General features: G+C 39.4%; 1 pseudogene; it reads left to right on the forward strand.

Annotated features, from left to right (window-relative positions):
- The first annotated feature begins 712 nt into the window (after nt 1-712).
- Nucleotides 713-20761, forward strand: LOC132601694 (oxoglutarate-dependent flavonoid 7-O-demethylase 1-like; annotated as a pseudogene).
- Nucleotides 20762-21080: the final 319 nt, after the last annotated feature.

Raw genomic sequence — 21080 nt, forward strand, 5'->3', positions numbered from 1 at the left:
TCAAGGAAATATGGAGATTTCACTTCAATCGAGGGATTTGAAAAGGAGATAGAGAGAGAGAGAGAGGAAAGGCTTTACTAGAATTGATGTGGCAAACTCTATTGGCAAGGTTGATGTGGCAAACTCTATTGGCAAGGCCATGGCACAATCGTTTAGTGCATACGCCTTTGTCTAGTATGGAAGATTTATCCAGTTTCAACTTTTCATCTCTATCTAAATATCATGTTCCATGGGATGTATGTTCTCAAGGTAATTTTAAGGGCCTGATTTAAAATACCTTTCATTCAAGTTCCGTTTCTTCTACATCAATTTTTCAGCCTATTCATTTTGATACATGAGGGTCTTATAAGGGTCAATTCAATCATGTTTTTAGGACTGCGCAAATTGTGGACAAATTCACTAGTTGAGAAAGAAAAGAGAAAAAAGAGAGGAAGACGGATAGAGACAAATACGAATATATGAACAAAAGAAAATAGGTGTGACCCCAAATGTGTACAGCAAGTTAGGTGTTCCATCTATACTTGGTAAGTCACATAAGGGATGTAAGTGAATAAAAAGACTGAAAATGCCCCTAAATAAAAAGTAACATTCCAATTTTAACCCTGTTCATACACCCCTTGTTCACTTATTAATTATAGATAGAAATAACACATTATAATTTGACATCTCAATAAGTTTTCTCTCTAAAACACAAGTTCTCTTATTTAGAGGAAGCTGGAAAAAAATCCTCATCAATGGAAGAAGCAAGCTCAAGAAAGCTAGGTGGCTCTTTGAAAGTTCCTGTAGTTCAAGAGCTGGCAAAGCAGCAACTAGCAGCCGTTCCGCCGCGATATATTCCTGATGATATCGAAAAGCCTACATTCACATCCATATTACCTCAAGTTCCAATTATTGACATGGAAAGACTGCTGGCAATTGGAGATGATGATTCAGAGCTTGAGAGGCTTCATCTTGCTTGCAAACAATGGGGATTTTTCCAAATAGGTATATTTCAAGAGTTTAAGTATATCCACCTTCAATCCAAGAAATTTTTATGCCACTAGGTCAAATTCTTTGTTGTAATAGCTAATTATCTTTTTCTTTTTTAAAAAAAAAAGATAACAACAACAACAGCATGGCCAATGCAATCCCACAAAGTGGGTCTGGGCAGTGGATTTACCCCTACCTTGGAGGTAGCGAGGTTTCTTTCGATAGACCCTTGGTCGAGAAAAAACAGTTTTTTAAGATAACAATTGTCATATTTTAAAGAGGCTTACCTCTAGATATCCTTTAGATGACCTGACCTGATAGTATATAGGGAAAAGTTACACTTACGATGTATATAACTTAAACTTATATTTCAATGATATATCAAACGTTAATTTTAGATTTTATGTTATAGACTTAATGGTGTAAATGGTTAGTGATGACTGCATATTAGAATCGTTTAAATTTCAGTTGGTGAATCATGGACTGAATTCATCATTGGTGGAGAAAGTGAAGTCAGAAATCAGAGCATTTTTTGATCTACCAATGGAAGAGAAGAAGAAGTTTGAACAACAAGGAGGGGATCTTGAAGGATATGGGCAAGCCTTTGTGGTATCTGAAGAACAAAAGTTAGACTGGGCTGACATGTTTTACATGATCACTCTCCCTACAAATTTGAGAAAACCTCACTTATTTCCCAAGCTCCATCTCCCACTCAGGTATCTCACTATCTCAAATTATACTAAATTTCTGAGATTATAGCATTTTGTCTGAAAAGAGTTACAATATTCGTTTCAATTTATGTGGCGTAGTTTATGGGATACGGAGTTAAAAAATAAAAATAAAGACTTTTAAAACTCATAATTTAAACATGTCATGAGATTTCTATAATTATAAAAATTAAACATTCTGTCAGGTTTTTGGGTTTTCCCTTCCTATGTGGAATTGGATTAATAAAACCCAATCCAATTTGGACCAGGCCAATTTTGCCCAAAATTTCTTCTATATATAGGATCAATTTAGGTCTTATTTTCAGAATACAAGAGTGAATTCATAGCAGTCATATAGAGAGAAAAACGTGAGAGAGAAAGCATATTTTCGTCTAGAAATTTTCTGCTACAGCAGTCCGCTTTAAATTGCGTTTCCGATTCGGTAACCGTTAGATCGTGCTGAAATTTGAACTAGGGGTTCTCAACATCTGGTTCTTCGCTTTCAACGATGCAGATCGGATTTTGTGGTCTGTAGCTCCAGTTTTCGAGTATGAACAATAGCTCGTTTTTGGGGGTGATTTCTCTCCTTTCTTCGCTAGTTTTGGTGCTATCTTTTATGTATTGTTGCTTTGTGCTTGGCTTTGTTGTTGTAGTCATTTAGAGAACATTGTTGTAACTCTTGTTGTTTATAGTGGAGCTTTTGTGGGCCGTAAGTCCCGTGGATGTTTGCTCTTCACCTTGAAGTGGTTTTACCACGTAAATTTGGTGTCTCTTCCATTCGATTTATTTTTGCTTGCTTTGCTATTTTATTGTTGGTACAGCTGTTGCCCGAATTTCCATTTGTGCTAGTGTTTATTGTTGTTATGTCCCGTATTTTCATACGTCGGGACGTTTTAAAATAAGCGCGACGAGTTAAAGGCAAGACTATCTTAAGATATGAAGTAGAGATTTTAACTTCCGGTTTCGTGTCGAGTCACAATTTATCCAAAACTTTCGTGTGGCATTAAACGAGTAATGGAAAATTGGGATTAAACTAACCATAATTGGATTAAAAAGTGGGATTGGAAAGACAAAAAAAAATCAGTCCACTTTATGCCTTGTTTGGCCGTGCCATGTAGGGCTTTGGTCAAAGAATCTTGACCCAATTTAGTGTAATCCACATGGCCAACTCAATGAGGGGAACATATTGACACAAAGTCTGATCACTCCACACCTTCACAACATAATTTTCATCACCACAAGTCAAGAAACATTTAGAGATAGAAAGAGTAGAGAGAGGTGCTCTCGGATAAGAGCTAGCCGAGAGGGTGGGGTGATATTGTGCCCAGAAATTCCAGTTTTTCTCCATCAAAACTATCCCTCATCTAGTGTGTAAGAAAGTGTATTAGTTTTTGAAGAGAAACAAGAAAGTGAAGCACTCAATAGAGTTGAAAATTCGGCCAACTGAAGCACAAGATTGAAAGGTAAGAATGTTTGTTGTTTCTTGTGTTGCATGATGATTTGAATGTATAGCTCATGCATGTTGTTGTTGGATTGTGGTTGTAGTTGAAGTAGAGAGTGAGCCGTGTGTGAGGTGAGTTTATGACTGATTTCATTGTGCATGTATTGTTAGTGAATTGAATATGTATCAACATATGTAAATGAACAAAGATTGTGGGAGTTTGGTTGTGATGTTGCATGTTGGCTATTGGACTGTTTTTGCTCGAATTTAAAATGAATCATGTGTTGAAGATTCTGATGAAGTCATGCTTAATCTTGTTGAACATGTATTGGAAATGAATTGAATGCATTGTAGTTGGATAAACGAATGAAAATCATGAAGTTGGAGTAGTTGTGATGAAACCGGGTAGGGGGCTGTTTTGGACGAATTCATGGACTGTTTTGGGCTATAATTTGATTGTTGTTGTTGTGGACATTGTAGTGTATTGTATGCATGTTGAATATGTAAATTAAGGTGTTCAAGAAACGAATTATGTTGAGGGGTAGGGGCAGTCCAAAAACCGTGGACAGTTTTAGGGATTAGAAGTGAAATTGTGTGTGTTGAATGTTGGTTTTTGTTGCAAACGTGTAGTGAATGTAAAATGCCATGATTCAAGTTAAAACTGAACTGATTGTAGGCTGTTGTAAGAGTGAAGATGATGCTAAAACAGTTCCAAGATTTCATGAAAGTAAAGTCATGAAAAGTGTTGTGTTGTTGCAAGTTAAAACTGGAAAATTGCTAAGTAAGAATGGAAATGATGTGTGTGTTGGGTTGCCGTGTGTATGAGACTATTTTGGGTGGTGTAGGGACTTCCCAAGTTCCCTAAGTCATGCTTAAACAAGTTTTGATCAATATATGAAAGAACGACTAGCCATGTTAGCTTGTAACGCTAGTTGGGTTAAATGCGAACGAAACGTCGTTTAATTGTTAGAAAGAAGTTGTGAATGTCACAATACGTGTTGAATGCCCTTGTAGACTAATTGTAGTTCTTCACATCTTGATATAGGATAAGTATTGTTGGGCAGCAAGTACAAGTTAGAATACAACTAAACGCAAAAGGTATGTAAAGCCTATTCCTTCTTTCTTTTGGCATGTCCTAGACGTAAGAATGAAACGATATGAATTTTGGGGTAAATTCTATTCTCTAGTTCATGTATGGCTTATGAATCTATATTTCACTAATGTTATTGTCATGCACCTACAGTATGAGTGACTAATGAACGATGCATGAAAGTTCCTATACTTAAAGAATTGCACAACTAAAGACATATTTGACTTCCAAAAGCTATACCATATTAAAGTGACATATGTACATGAAGTCTAAAACGTTTCTTGTAATAGTTTGTTATGAGACTTGAAATGAACTGAAGGTGAACATTATTTTGACACTTAGAGCGGGTTAGTTGCTTATCCCTTGAGTCTAAAAAGATGATTTGCATATATGTGGTTGCTTATTATTCTGCTCGTGCTTACCGCTATATCCTTCACTGAGTCCCGGGCCAGGGTACGTTTTCGTGCGCACATTTATTATATTAATCACCGAGCCCCTCACTAGAGGGCCGGGACACGTTATGTATATATATATGATGATGATATGATGATGTGATGATGTGATGATGTGATGATATGATGATATGGAGATGATGGTGGCCAGGAGGGCATATTCCTTATTACCGAGTCCCTCAGGAAAGGGCCGGGACACGTCTATGTTTATGTTATGATGCTATGATTTTAAATTACCGAGTCCCTCATAAAAAGGGCCGGGACACGTCATGTATGTTTTATACAGAATGATTATGCAGCTTTGACTACAAAACTCTATAATAGCAATGATATGAGAATGATACAGATGAAATATGTTCAAAGGCAAGTTTTCTGTTGTTGCAATGCATCCTATGTACCGTGTCTCAATATAAGTCTATACTATGTTTCAAGCTTTACATATTCAGTACATATTCCGTACTGACCCCCTTCCTTCGGGGGGCTGCGTTCATGCCCGCAGGTACAGACGCTCGCTTTGGAGATCCGCCAGCTTAGATCATCCTTCAGCTATTTTGGACTGCTCCTTTGTTCCGGAGCTAGCTTGTGGTATAACCTCCTTATGTTGTGTCCGTATGTGTTTATTTGGGTACGGCGGGGCCCTGTCCCGCCACATAATACGGTCGTTAGTCTTCGAAGTCTGTGGACATCGGTGTGGGTCTGTTTACAGTTGTTGATGCGTTTTATGTTTTGACTTAAGTTTGGGGCGTACCCAGTCGTAATGGCAGCCTTGTCGGCTTGCATATGTGTGTATGTTTGGTATTTTGTATATCGTGGCAGCCTTGTCGGCTTGCTTAGGAATATATATAAATGTTGTTGTTTGATAAGTGCAACTCCTTGGGAGATGGATGACTAAGGCATACATAACTTGACAAATCTAAATAACTCACTATCTTCTTACATACAAATGAGATCATGACATGCTAATTATAAATTATTAGAGTTAACAGATAAATATGAGTGTCCAATTCGGGCACAAGTCACGGCCTACGGGGTTGGGTCGTGACAAAAGTGGTATCAGAGCGGTTAAATCCTCGGAGTGTCCACAGACTGTGTCTAGTAGAGTCTTGTTTATCGATGTGTTGTGCACCACGTTTATAAACAGGAAGCTACAGGACATTTAGGATGTCATCTTTTCTTCTCATTCTAGATCGTGCGATAGAGCTGTATTATCAGGATAATTTTTTCCCTAACAGATTGCTATGTTTTCAGCGATGCCTCCAAAGAAGGCGATAGCCGCCCAGAAGGGCAAAGCGGTAGTTGGGGAGACCAGTGGGACCCGGAGAGTCACTAGAGCTTATTCCCAATATGTGCCTGGGATTAGAATTCAGTCAGCGAGCTCCGCTACACCATCACTATCAGAGGAGCCTAGGGCAGCAGCAGCTGCAGGTCAGGAGACAGACTTACCACCATCTCCTGCGGCTCCAGCAACCGAGCCTCCAGCTCCCCAGCCAGGGGCAGAGGATAGGGCTATGCGTGAAGCAGTACAGTTATTGACTAGGTTGGTATCGGGACAGGCTCGCAGACGTGGGTTAGGAGGTGATGATGCGGATAGACGCGACAGTTTGTGGGTTCGCGATTTTCTGACTTGTAAACCCCCAGAGTTCTATGGGTCAAAGCCCGCAGAGAATCCACAGGAGTTTATTCGACAGATGCTGCGTACGTTGCGGGTGACTAAATCTTCCGAGACTGAGTCGGTCGAATTGGCTTCCTATCAGTTGCGGGATGCGGCAGTTAATTGGTATGAGTCCTGGGAGTTGTCCAGGGGTGAGGATGCTCCACCAGCAGTATGGGACGAGTTCGTAGAGGCTTTTCTGGGTCATTTTCTGCCTCCAGAGATGAGGCGAGCCAGAGTTGACAGATTTATACACCTGAGGCAGAATGGTAGAAGTGTTCGGGACTATAGCATCGATTTTGATTCGTTGGCTAGGTACGCGCCCGCTATGGTAGCTGACATGGCAGATAGGGTGCATCGTTATGTAATGGGCTTGGATAATTATTTGATTGATAGCTGCATGGCAATGGCATCTCAGCCCGGTATAAATATCGCTCGAGTGCAGGCATATGCCGAGGGAGTTGAGGGTCGACAGAGAGGGCGTCGATTTGATAGGGAGCAGGACAGGGGTCAACATAAGAGAGCTAGATCAGCTGGGTATCATTCTGGTGACTTTCGGGGCGGACAGCCCCAACAGCAGTATAGTCGATATCCTTCCCAGCCGGCACGGAGTGCACCTTCACGATTTACTGGTAGAAGGTTTGATAGCACGGGGTATTCGGGAGCTGGTCAAAGCTCCATGACTTCAGGGTTCCAGACGCACAGGAATTCGGGCCAGATGAGACCACCTGTACCCCCATGTCCTCGATGTGGCAGACGTCATCCAGGGGAATGTCGTCTTATTACTGGTGCTTGCTTTTCTTGCGGCCGCCAGGGCCATACTATGAGGGAATGTCGATTTGGGGGTGGGGCAGGTGGGCCAGCTCAGCCTACGGGATCAGTTGCGGGTTCTTTTTCTTCTTCAGTTGCTATGCGCCCTATGGGGCAAGGTATTCCGACACCAGCAGGCCGTGGCAGAGGCCGTGGAGGGGCTTCTAGTTCTGGCGGTCCTTCCAACCGCTTATATGCTTTAGCCAGCAGACAGGATCAGGAAGCGTCGCCAAATGTGGTCACAGGTACATTATCGATTTTCTCCCGAGATGTATACGCATTGATAGACCCCGGTTCCACATTATCATATATTTCCCCTTTTGTTGCTAGTAAAATTGGGATAAAATCTGAACCTATAGAACCATTTGAGGTAGCTACACCAGTAGGGGATTTTGTCTTGGCAGAGCTAGTATATAAAGATTGTTTGGTAGTCATATGTAATCGCTGTACCAGGGCAGATTTGATAGAGTTAGCTATGACTGAGTTCGATGTTATTATGGGGATGGATTGGTTAGCTTCCTGCTATGCTAACGTTGATTGCCGAGGCAAATTAGTTCGGTTTCAGTTTCCAGGGGAACCAATTATAGAGTGGAGGGGGAACACAGCATCGCCGAGGGGTAAGTTTATTTCATACCTCAAGGCAAGGAAGATGGTTAGAAAAGGCTATATTTATCACCTGGTTCGTGTGCATGACTTGAAAGCAGAATCACCGACTCTACAATCTGTCCCGGTGGTTAATGAATTTCCAGGTGTATTTCCAGATGAACTTCCAGGCCTTCCTCCTGAATGTGAGATAGAGTTCACTATAGATGTATTGCCAGACACTCAACCTATATCTATTCCTCCTTACAGAATGGCACCTGCAGAGTTGAAAGAATTGAAGGAGCAACTGAGAGATTTGCTGGAAAAGGGTTTCATCAGGCCCAGTACATCACCTTGGGGAGCACCAGTATTATTTGTACGGAAGAAAGATGGGTCGCTGCGAATGTGCATTGATTATAGGCAGCTGAACAAAATCACGATAAAGAACAGATATCCCCTCCCCAGGATTGATGATTTATTTGATCAGTTGCAGGGTGCTAAATGCTTCTCAAAGATAGACTTGCGGTCAGGTTATCACCAGGTGCGGGTAAGGGAGACAAATATTCCGAAGACTGCATTCAGGACTCGATATGGACATTACGAGTTTAGAGTGATGTCTTTTGGGCTGACCAATGCTCCAGCAGTGTTCATGGACTTGATGAACAGGGTGTTTAAGCCATTCCTTGACTTGTTCGTGATTGTATTCATTGATGATATTCTGATCTATTCACGATCGGAAGAAGAGCATGCAGAGCATTTGAGGACAGTACTCAGGGTACTCCAGCTCCAGAAGTTATATGCTAAGTTCTCTAAATGTGAATTCTGGTTGACTTCTGTAGCATTTCTGGGGCATATTGTTGGAGCAGATGGTATTCGGGTAGATTCACAGAAAATTGAGGCCGTCAAAACTTGGCCTAGACCTACGACGCCTACTGAGGTACGTAGTTTTCTGGGGCTGGCAGGGTATTACAGGAGATTTGTAGAAAAGTTTGCCTCTATTTCAGCGCCTTTAACAAGGCTAACACAGAAGGCAGCCAAATTCCAGTGGACCGATGCTTGTGAACGGAGTTTTCAATTATTGAAAGATAAGTTGACTACAGCTCCTGTTCTAACTCTTCCTGAGGGGCCAGATGGCTATGTTTTTTATTGTGATGCTTCCGGTGTTGGGTTGGGTTGCGTGTTGATGCAGCACGGCAGAGTTATAGCCTATGCCTCCCGACAACTCAGGAAACATGAGAGAAATTATCCTACACATGACCTGGAGTTGGCAGCAGTGATACATGCTTTGAAGATATGGAGACATTATCTGTATGGCGTGCATGTTGATATTTATACAGATCATAAGAGTCTCCAGTATATTTTTAAGCAGAAGGAACTGAATTTGCGACAGAGGAGATGGTTAGAGTTGCTGAAGGATTATGATGTTGATATTCTATATCACCCAGGAAAGGCTAATGTGGTAGCAGATGCACTCAGCCGTAAATCTATGGCTTGTTTGGCCGGCGTACAACCAGAAAAGAAGGAGATAGTTCGTGAGATCCATCAGCTAGCTAGTCTTGGAGTTCGTTTGGCTGATGCTGATAATGGTAGCATTATTGTACGAGGTGTTGCTGAGTCCTCTATTGTAGAAGAGGTAAAGAGATGGCAATATGAGGATCCTGTTCTGGTACATTATAGAGATACAGCACTTCAGAAGGATGAGACCCCATTTAAGATGTCAGCCGATGGAGTACTACGATACAGAGACAGATTATGTGTACCTGAGGTTGCAGGGTTGCGGCAGCAGGTAATGGGGGAAGCACACTATGCTCGTTATTCTATTCACCCGGGATCGACAAAAATGTATCATGATCTTAGGTGTTTGTACTGGTGGAACGGCATGAAAAAGGACATAGCAAAATTTGTGGCCCAGTTTCCAAATTGTCAGCAGGTCAAGATAGAGCACCAGAAGCCCGGAGGGCTATTGCAGGAGATGGAAATTCCAACCTGGAAATGGGAAGTAATTAATATGGACTTCGTCACAGGTTTCCCTCGCACTCCACGGAAGAATGACTCTGTCTGGGTTATTGTTGATAGACTGACAAAATCAGCCCACTTCCTTCCAGTCAGGACTACGTACTCAGCTGAGGATTATGCCCGATTGTATCTTAAGGAGATAGTGAGACTTCATGGAGTTCCCACAGCTATTATCTCATATAGAGGGGCCCAGTTTACAGCTAACTTCTGGAGATCCTTCCAGGAGGGATTGGGGACACAGGTGAGTCTCAGCACCGCATTTCATCCTCAGACTGACGGGCAGGCTGAGCGTACCATCCAGACGCTACAAGATATGTTGAGAGCTTGTGTTATTGATTTCAAAGGCAGCCGGGAGGATCACTTGCCGCTTATCGAGTTTGCTTACAATAACAGTTACCACTCTAGCATTCAGATGGCGCCGTACGAAGCCCTGTATGGCAGGAAATGCAGATCCCCTATAGGCTGGTTTGATGTTAGCGAGGCTAAGCTGATAGGTCCAGATATGGTTCAGCAGGCTGTCGATAAGGTGAAACTTATTCAGGAAAGATTACTGGCAGCTCAGAGTCGGCAGAAGGCGTATGCGGATAATCGACGTCGACACTTGGAATTTCAGGTTGGCGATTGGGTGTTCTTGAAAGTGTCACCCATGAAGGGTGTTATGAGGTTCGGCAAGAAAGGGAAGTTGAGCCCAAGGTACATTGGACCATATCAGGTCATTCGTAAGGTAGGCCAAGTTGCTTACGAGTTAGACCTGCCAGCGGATTTGGCAGCAGTACATCCGGTCTTCCATGTGTCCATGCTTCGGAAGTATATAGGCGATCCTTCCAGGGTGTTCCCTACAGACGATATTCAAGTAACAGAGGAGCTATCATACGAAGAGCAACCTATTGCCATACTTGATCGACAAATCAGGAGGTTACGAACAAAAGATGTGGCGTCGGTTAAAGTGTTGTGGCGGAACAATAATAGGGAGGAGGTGACTTGGGAGGCTGAAGAGGAGATGAAAAAGAAATATCCTCACTTGTTTTCCACATTTGCAGGTAATTTAAACTCCTTTACTTGATTGTGTTAAATTGTCTGCTCAATTTATATGTTAGCAATAGAGGAAACCCTTCCCAAAACCCTTATAGAACCTAACGGGATAAAAATCAACATTCGAGGACGAATATCTAAAGGGGGGGAGGATGTTATGTCCCGTATTTTCATACGTCGGGACGTTTTAAAATAAGCGCGACGAGTTAAAGGCAAGACTATCTTAAGATATGAAGTAGAGATTTTAACTTCCGGTTTCGTGTCGAGTCACAATTTATCCACAACTTTCGTGTGGCATTAAACGAGTAATGGAAAATTGGGATTAAACTAACCATAATTGGATTAAAAAGTGGGATTGGAAAGACAAAAAAAAATCAGTCCACTTTATGCCTTGTTTGGCCGTGCCATGTAGGGCTTTGGTCAAAGAATCTTGACCCAATTTAGTGTAATCCACATGGCCAACTCAATGAGGGGAACATATTGACACAAAGTCTGATCACTCCACACCTTCACAACATAATTTTCATCACCACAAGTCAAGAAACATTTAGAGATAGAAAGAGTAGAGAGAGGTGCTCTCGGCTAAGAGCTAGCCGAGAGGGTGGGGTGATATTGTGCCCAGAAATTCCAGTTTTTCTCCATCAAAACTATCCCTCATCTAGTGTGTAAGAAAGTGTATTAGTTTTTGAAGAGAAACAAGAAAGTGAAGCACTCAATAGAGTTGAAAATTCGGCCAACTGAAGCACAAGATTGAAAGGTAAGAATGTTTGTTGTTTCTTGTGTTGCATGATGATTTGAATGTATAGCTCATGCATGTTGTTGTTGGATTGTGGTTGTAGTTGAAGTAGAGAGTGAGCCGTGTGTGAGGTGAGTTTATGACTGATTTCATTGTGCATGTATTGTTAGTGAATTGAATATGTATCAACATATGTAAATGAACAAAGATTGTGGGAGTTTGGTTGTGATGTTGCATGTTGGCTATTGGACTGTTTTTGCTCGAATTTAAAATGAATCATGTGTTGAAGATTCTGATGAAGTCATGCTTAATCTTGTTGAACATGTATTGGAAATGAATTGAATGCATTGTAGTTGGATAAACGAATGAAAATCATGAAGTTGGAGTAGTTGTGATGAAACCGGGTAGGGGGCTGTTTTGGACGAATTCATGGACTGTTTTGGGCTATAATTTGATTGTTTTTGTTGTGGACATTGTAGTGTATTGTATTCATGTTGAATATGTAAATTAAGGTGTTCAAGAAACGAATTATGTTGAGGGGTAGGGGCAGTCCAAAAACCGTGGACAGTTTTAGGGATTAGAAGTGAAATTGTGTGTGTTGAATGTTGGTTTTTGTTGCAAACGTGTAGTGAATGTAAAATGCCATGATTCAAGTTAAAACTGAACTGATTGTGGGCTGTTGTAAGAGTGAAGATGATGCTAAAACAGTTCCAAGATTTCATGAAAGTAAAGTCATGAAAAGTGTTGTGTTGTTGCAAGTTAAAACTGGAAAATTGCTAAGTAAGAATGGAAATGATGTGTGTGTTGGGTTGCCGTGTGTATGAGACTATTTTGGGTGGTGTAGGGACTGCCCAAGTTCCCTAAGTCATGCTTAAACAAGTTTTGATCAATATATGAAAGAACGACTAGCCATGTTAGCTTGTAACGCTTGTTGGGTTAAATGCGAACGAAACGTCGTTTAATTGTTAGAAAGAAGTTGTGAATGTCACAATACGTGTTGAATGCCCTTGTAGACTAATTGTAGTTCTTCACATCTTGATATAGGATAAGTATTGTTGGGCAGCAAGTACAAGTTAGAATACAACTAAACGCAAAAGGTATGTAAAGCCTATTCCTTCTTTCTTTTGGCATGTCCTAGACGTAAGAATGAAACGATATGAATTTTGGGGTAAATTCTATTCTCTAGTTCATGTATGGCTTATGAATCTATATTTCACTAATGTTATTGTCATGCACCTACAGTATGAGTGACTAATGAACGATGCATGAAAGTTCCTATACTTAAAGAATTGCACAACTAAAGACATACTTGACTTCCAAAAGCTATACCATATTAAAGTGACATATGTACATGAAGTCTAAAACGTTTCTTGTAATAGTTTGTTATGAGACTTGAAATGAACTGAAGGTGAACATTATTTTGACACTTAGAGCGGGTTAGTTGCTTATCCCTTGAGTCTAAAAAGATGATTTGCATATATGTGGTTGCTTATTATTCTGCTCGTGCTTACCGCTATATCCTTCACTGAGTCCCGGGCCAGGGTACGTTTTCGTGCGCACATTTATTATATTAATCACCGAGCCCCTCACTAGAGGGCCGGGACACGTTATGTATATATATATGATGATGATATGATGATGTGATGATGTGATGATGTGATGATATGATGATATGGAGATGATGGTGGCCAGGAGGGCATATTCCTTATTACCGAGTCCCTCAGGAAAGGGCCGGGACACGTCTATGTTTATGTTATGATGCTATGATTTTAAATTACCGAGTCCCTCATAAAAAGGGCCGGGACACGTCATGTATGTTTTATACAGAATGATTATGCAGCTTTGACTACAAAACTCTATAATAGCAATGATATGAGAATGATACAGATGAAATATGTTCAAAGGCAAGTTTTCTGTTGTTGCAATGCATCCTATGTACCGTGTCTCAATATAAGTCTATACTATGTTTCAAGCTTTACATATTCAGTACATATTCCGTACTGACCCCCTTCCTTCGGGGGGCTGCGTTCATGCCCGCAGGTACAGACGCTCGCTTTGGAGATCCGCCAGCTTAGATCATCCTTCAGCTATTTTGGACTGCTCCTTTGTTCCGGAGCTAGCTTGTGGTATAACCTCCTTATGTTGTGTCCGTATGTGTTTATTTGGGTACGGCGGGGCCCTGTCCCGCCACATAATACGGTCGTTAGTCTTCGAAGTCTGTGGACATCGGTGTGGGTCTGTTTACAGTTGTTGATGCGTTTTATGTTTTGACTTAAGTTTGGGGCGTACCCAGTCGTAATGGCAGCCTTGTCGGCTTGCATATGTGTGTATGTTTGGTATTTTGTATATCGTGGCAGCCTTGTCGGCTTGCTTAGGAATATATATAAATGTTGTTGTTTGATAAGTGCAACTCCTTGGGAGATGGATGACTAAGGCATACATAACTTGACAAATCTAAATAACTCACTATCTTCTTACATACAAATGAGATCATGACATGCTAATTATAAATTATTAGAGTTAACAGATAAATATGAGTGTCCAATTCGGGCACAAGTCACGGCCTACGGGGTTGGGTCGTGACAATTGTCTTCTCTTGGGTCAAATAGTGTGGGAAGTTTCGACTTGGGTATTTCTTTCGCTATTACCTCGTCGTGCAATTTGGTTATTACTTGTTTCTTTCAAACACATTCAACCCCTTTTGGTATGAACTAATTAAGAAATAGTGACACATACAATGGAAAGGAGGAGGCAGTACAATGCCCAATAAAAAAAGATAGTTACAAGAGAATACAAAATGAAAACAAAAAATAAACAATATATGCAAAATACACAAGATCTGCATACTATTTGCTAGTGGTATTTTGCTTGTGCAATTGACCCTTTTCTTTGGGAAAATAGAATTATATTAATTAACAGTGGTTGTACATATTGTAATGGACTTTTGCGAAAGTAAATATCAGAAGTTTAAATTGCATCCGCAATTCCGCATCACCTGCAAAGTTCGATGGGAGTCGATGTTGATCTTTTAGAATCTGCTCACAATTCTTTTTAACTTGTTAGCTAAGTACGTAGTGTTGGATTTACCCTTCAAGCTATTTCTTTTGGTTAATTTTCTGTTCAATGTCCGTACTAATTTGTATTTTGATCGAGAAACCTCGCTTTAATTTGATAGAGGGCGTAAAATCACTCTCTATCAAAAGCGACTATTTCAAGACTGAAATTCGGAACCTATTAAAAACGGAGTGCTTACAATCCAGTACAACCAGTTCTTAGTAGGCGTTTGGACATGCGATTTCATGATTTCAAGTCATGATAAGAAATCAACATTTGAACATGCAATTTCATCTCATGAGATGAAATTCCAAATCATCCAAAAAGCCATGATTTTGAATTTCAAATCATGATTTCAAATTTTTAGTAAAACATGACCCATAAGTTTATATTTTGTTAAAAAAAACCCATAAGTTAGTAGATATTTTTAACAATTACTCTCATCAACCATTTACCTACCTCATTAACTTCTACCAACAGTTATTTATGTTCGTACCATGTGGGAGGATTACATTAAAGAGTAGTTATATTACTATTCATGTTAAATTTTCTTTTTTATTAAACTAAAGCTTGATCAATTTATATTTTATTTTTAGAAAGGTCTTCTAGTAGCGTATTAATTTTGTTATGAACTATGACTTGCTCGTTTGGTAAGATTGTATACGGATTTAGAAAGTTTTGATAGTTTTCACAGCTTGTGGGGTTTTTATATCTACAAAAAAACACAACTTAAGAAATCCAAATTGCATATCCAAACATGATTTCATCTATAATTTCAAATCTTGTCCAAATGGCTCCTTATTCTTTTCGAACGATTAGTTAGAAGGTACAATTAAGTACTAATGGTACTAGATCCTACGTAAAACTAAAGAGTCTACTTAAAAAAAATGTGGGTGAAGAGATTGAGTATTTGTGATAGGTGGATATATATTTTCGAAGTACAACCTCACATTTGATTGCGTTAGGCAAAAGATATAGATTGACCCTCAAACTATACCTGAAATGTCGATATCACACTTAAACTTTCATTGTGACCTATTACACACATGATCATCTAAAAAGTGTATTTATTTACCCCCTGAGAGCTATAACACCACTCTCATAAGGTGGGGTGATTTACACTCGTACGCTACGTTGGCGCCACGTCAGCGCCATGTCTGAATTTGTTTTCTTTTCCTTTTCTTTTCTTTTTGTAGATTGTTTTTTGTTAATTATATTTACCCATTAACCATTAAACCTGCCATAATTAACCTTCTTCATCACTAATTCACGCCACCCACCCGTCATATGCCACGCCAACGAACTCTGAGTTCAGTCCTTTGAGCTAAATATGAATTGGGTTTCCATCAAATTCGGATCTGGGTTCGGACTGTGAAGAATACAGAGTGACCCATCTGAAGTTGAGGCTAAGATGTGTAAAATGAAGCAAAAAGAGAAGAGGACAACGCCATGGCTGCAAAACGAATCGAATTTTCTCCATGCCCCGAATTTCAGTCCAAAATTAGCAAAATGTCAACACTGCCTCTTAAAAAAGACGGAATCTTTTTGCATTTGTGGACAAATGAATTTGAACGGAAGGAGTATTAGTAGTTTTACTACTACAGCTGCTATCAACGTTATATCAATGACAACAGATTTGTTATTATTAATTTTATGTGGGAAATTTCACAAGTATACCAATGGAGGGTTGTTGCTTTGGTTGGTTGGAGAAATCATTGACCAAGCAGAGAGAGTTTCGGATGGACTAAGGAAGTGCCGGTGAACGTGGTGGTTTCGGGCGGTTGGTGGTGGAGTTTGACGGGGAGGGGGGGTTACAAAAATTGATTTCTTTATTTTTTTTGTTGTAATTTTGAATAAAACGCATATTTTATAATAATTATTATATTTCGTGTCACATCAGCTTTTAAGGGTAAATAAATACACTTTTTAGATGGTTAGGTGTGTAATAGGTCACCATGAATGTTTAAGTGTGATATCGATATTTCGGGTATAGTTTAAGGGTCAATCTATGTCTTTTGCCATTGCGTTATCCTTTTATATATGTACTGAAAGCATGCACTAGTCAGTAGTCACTCAATGATTGGATCAACTACTGCCCTTTTCTGCGAATACTTACATTTCATTGAGGGCCCACAAGCTATTCACCATCTGTAATCAAGTTTGTTTTATGTTATCACGACCCAAATCATGGGTTATGCGGACACCTACACAGTCTCTCCTAATTGGCGAACCCTTTCCCAAACCTAACCCTCTAAATTCACATTTTTAAAGAAACAATAAGATAACCATTTCAATCACTACATTAAAAGAATTGAAAATAAACAAGAAAATACTTTTATAGATACACCATTTCCAAAATCAGGTCTGGACTCGTACAAGAACATTCTAAGTTTCAATTAGCAATGAAATACAACCTCAAACTAAGTAAAACTTATGTTGGAATGAGATTTAACAGAAAACTTGGAACAAACTCGGTGAGATCCTCGGAAGCTAATGGAATCTCAAATATCAACCTGTAGCAAACTCTACACCCAAGAAGGGTGTAGCAAGAGTAGTATCAGTACAACATACGTATTGGTAAGCATGCATCATAGGTTGACAACGCTTAGTTTGACATATATAATAAGTGGAAATCAACAGATGAGTATGATAGGAAACAACAAGGAAGTTCAACAACAACTCAACGAGTCACAACACCTAGTGTAAAAGAGTCTCATTGCACTCAGATCATATCCTTATCTAAATTCTCAACACTGATATATAACATCAGTTTACACATCACAACCAAAGAGCAGACAAGATAAGGGAGAACCACAATGAGATAAACGCAATGCATATGAATATGATGAAATGCAATACAATGGCCAGTATCTCAACTTGTACACACATGCTCCGGACGGAATATCAACTTCTCGGCGGTCATGAACAGCGGGGGACCCATGGTATCCATGTACCACTCGCTTCGGAATGTCCCATCGGATCATGAGCACACATACCTTCGCTCCGAAACAATCCTCGGATCACAGATTCACATAATACTTCCATCAAATTGCCACATTTCTTATCTTTGTTGCCACAATCTTTCATTATCAAAACCATATCAATTTCGCTATTGTTTCCATTAGAACCACATTAAGTAACCATGAGGAATGAATGCATGTATGAATGTCAACTCAACAATGGTAATCATGAGAGTGTAATAACCATAGCCAATCCAACATAACCAAATAATTAACACGCTAGTCAACTTCGAGTACATATATAATGTAACTCACTGCTCAAATAATAAATCTAGGTGCTATTTCTAACTCTCAAGTCGATCAGTCAATAATTTAGACTTCCTCATAATCACAGTTTGCACAAAGAAGGTCATAACACGGGTAGTCATACCAAGAATGATAAGAGATAAATGAAATGATGTATTGCACTAAGGATATTCTCAACCATATAATCAACTCACCACCGCTTCCAATCCAAATTAAGAGGGTAGCTACACAACATCATCATATGGGCGGCAAGAATATTCTCAATCATATGATCAACTCACCACAGCTTCCAATCCTAATTAAGAGGGTATCGACACAACGTCATCATATGAGCAGCAAGCCCAACATCGCAAACACACAACAAGACAATATCACCTGTTGGCGACAAGCCACACACAAGACAATACCAACCTAAGAATGTCCATCCCAACTTCATGTCCGAAGACCTATGCATGCTTTTTCCATCAACAACTACTAATCACATATGAAATTCTAATCGGAGTCTAACTCAAATAAGTCGTAACGTACCTCGTAGCTGAACAGGTGCCACGGACATCCACTCAAACTCCACCTTCCTTCTTCGAGAGAAATGCTGAGACGAGAGAGGTCTAATAAGATAATTGGATCATGTAAGTAACACGTTGGGAATTATTTGATTTGCTACAACTCTAGAAGGATTTTAAGAAACCTAAAGACTAACGACCCGGGGCCCACAAGGGCATAATCGAAACGTTCTTTTCAAACTAGAGTACAAGGTTTTCCCATGATCAATAACCTAAAATTCAGGTTCATCCAACCCCAAACGAGCTACTAAACCCTCTAAATACCAAACCTCCCAATTTCAAGAAAGACCCTACACTTAACCCATTTGAGAAATCCAATTGAGAAATAGAGATTTGAGATAGAAAAATAGTTTCCCTCAAGCTAACCCATAAACTAATAATCCTCATCCATCGAATTTTAGTTAAAGAATTCAATTTTACACCTAGGGTTTACAAGCAAAGAACTTTTCCCCAACCCCTAAACTCTTAATCATGAGGTTTGAAATCAAAGGAATATAAGGAATAAAGATAGAAGAATGAGATAGATTTGACCTTTCCTTTCCAAGGACCCGTGAGCTCTCTTGAAAACTGATCTCAATCAGCTCTGGAAATGGTGACATTGAGTGAAAATGGGGTCCAATCCCGAAATGAGGACGTAAAAGCTAGGGTAGATTTAGTGTCTTTCGCTTATGCGGATAATTGTCCGCTAGTACGAAGGCATCTCTGCGGAACATCTTCGCAAGCGCGAATTCATTAAAGACTCAGGTTCGCTCACCAAGGCGGAAGAAAACTCGCAGATGCGAGCTCGCAGACGCGGGCTCGCTGAAGCGGCCTGCTATCGCAAAAACACAACACGGCTTTTCGAAAACTTCAAGATTAGAGAAGTTCTTTCTAAAATCAATCGATTAAAGGTCACTCCTACCCGTAAATCCCATGTGTAACAACTGTCGACGCGAACCCAAACAAAGAAGGAAGTCCGTAATGACCAAACGGGTCGTTACAGATATAGTTTGACTCGATATGAATGTTGTTAGAAAAATAAAAAAATTAAATTTTTATGATATTAAACATGTTATAATATTTGTGTATGCATTAAAGTTTTTAAAACTTATGGTCTAACACATTTAAATATTTATGTAGCTATAAAACCTTTTAATTAAGATGGTAGAATAAGAAATTTAAGTTAAATTATTTTCACTTAGAGCAACGGTAAAGTTGTCTCTATGTGACGTATGATAAACAGAACATATAGTAGAGCCTAATTCGCTTATTAGTGATATTACTAAGATTGGATTGTAGAGTCCAATCCCAATCTAAATAGAGAAGACAAAGCTATATAATGAAGTCATTGTCTCATGTGGAGAGGTAAGACGAGAAACATAAACTGTTGTATTTTTACACTCCATATTGTTATATAATGTATTTTTACACTCCATATTGTTATATAATCTTCTTCGACCCGTGAAAGCGGCCACTAATACTGCATTAGGGAATTAGGTTGTCTACATAACGTGCAACCATTCTCGAACCCTACTAACGTGGGATACTTATGCATGGACTGCCCTTTTTTTATTTTCAAACTAATTAGAAAGAAATCGTTAAAGGAAATATGTCCTAACTACAAAGGAAAAAGTATCACATAATTGAAAAAGAACATTCGTGTGGACAGTTTGATGTAAAACTTTTGAAACTTATGATTTTAAAATATGTCATAACATTTGTATATATGGCTATAAAATATAAAAATGTGCATTATCTTTTAATTAACATACCAATAGAGTAAGAAAATAGTGAATGTCAAATAACAACAATGAAGGGATGGATTTCCTATATGTTGTATAATCAATCATTCATATTTAAATTCTTGGACCATTCAGGGATGCACTGGAACAATACTCAACAGACTTGAAGGAACTTGCCATGAAAATTATGTATAAAATGGCAAGAGCTTTAGGGATGCAAGCTGAGGATATAAATGTACTTTTTGAAGAAGCTGGGACACAAATGATGAGAATAAATTACTGGGATGTGAAACTCGTGAAAAAGTGATAGTTCGCTTGTGTTCTTGACCTTTTTTTCTTTTTTCTTTTTGGTCTCTCAATGGTTCATGTTGATGATGATATATAGCAATTGGTTTAATTTGCAGATTGTGACAAATGGGATTTATAAAAGCATTGAACATCGAGCAATTGTTAACGAAGACAAAGTGAGGATCTCGATTGCTACATTTTTGAGCCCCAAGTTGGATGGTGATTTAGGTCCGGCACCTAGCCTCCTCACTCCTCAAAACCCTCCAACATTTAGGAGGATTGGAGTGACCGATTACTTTAAAGGATTTTTCTCTCGAGAGCTCGATGGAAAATCGTACATAGATAATATGAGGATTAGAAATGGAGATGATGGGAGCAATTGAACGTTGCATTTTGAATGTTCTTTTAAGGCTTACATGTTCGACTATAGTACAATAATCTTCATATCGGACTTAAGTTAAAGATCTCTCCATTTGGATGTAGCAAAATCTCTTTCCCTAGACAAATGAGAGTTGTATGGAATTACCTTATGGTCTGAAACTCTATTAGAAAGAGTTGCAACGAAATGCTAGTTAATATTGAAATAAAACAAAATTAAGTTTTCTTTGAGGGCGCAGAAGAGATTTCTAGAACAATGCACCTTAGCTTCTCTGCTAAATGACATCCAATTAATTTAAGTTTTCTCGTAAATCTTGCATAAGC

Source organism: Lycium barbarum, chromosome 7 (assembly GCF_019175385.1).
Source record: "Lycium barbarum isolate Lr01 chromosome 7, ASM1917538v2, whole genome shotgun sequence".
NCBI lineage: Eukaryota > Viridiplantae > Streptophyta > Magnoliopsida > Solanales > Solanaceae > Lycium > Lycium barbarum.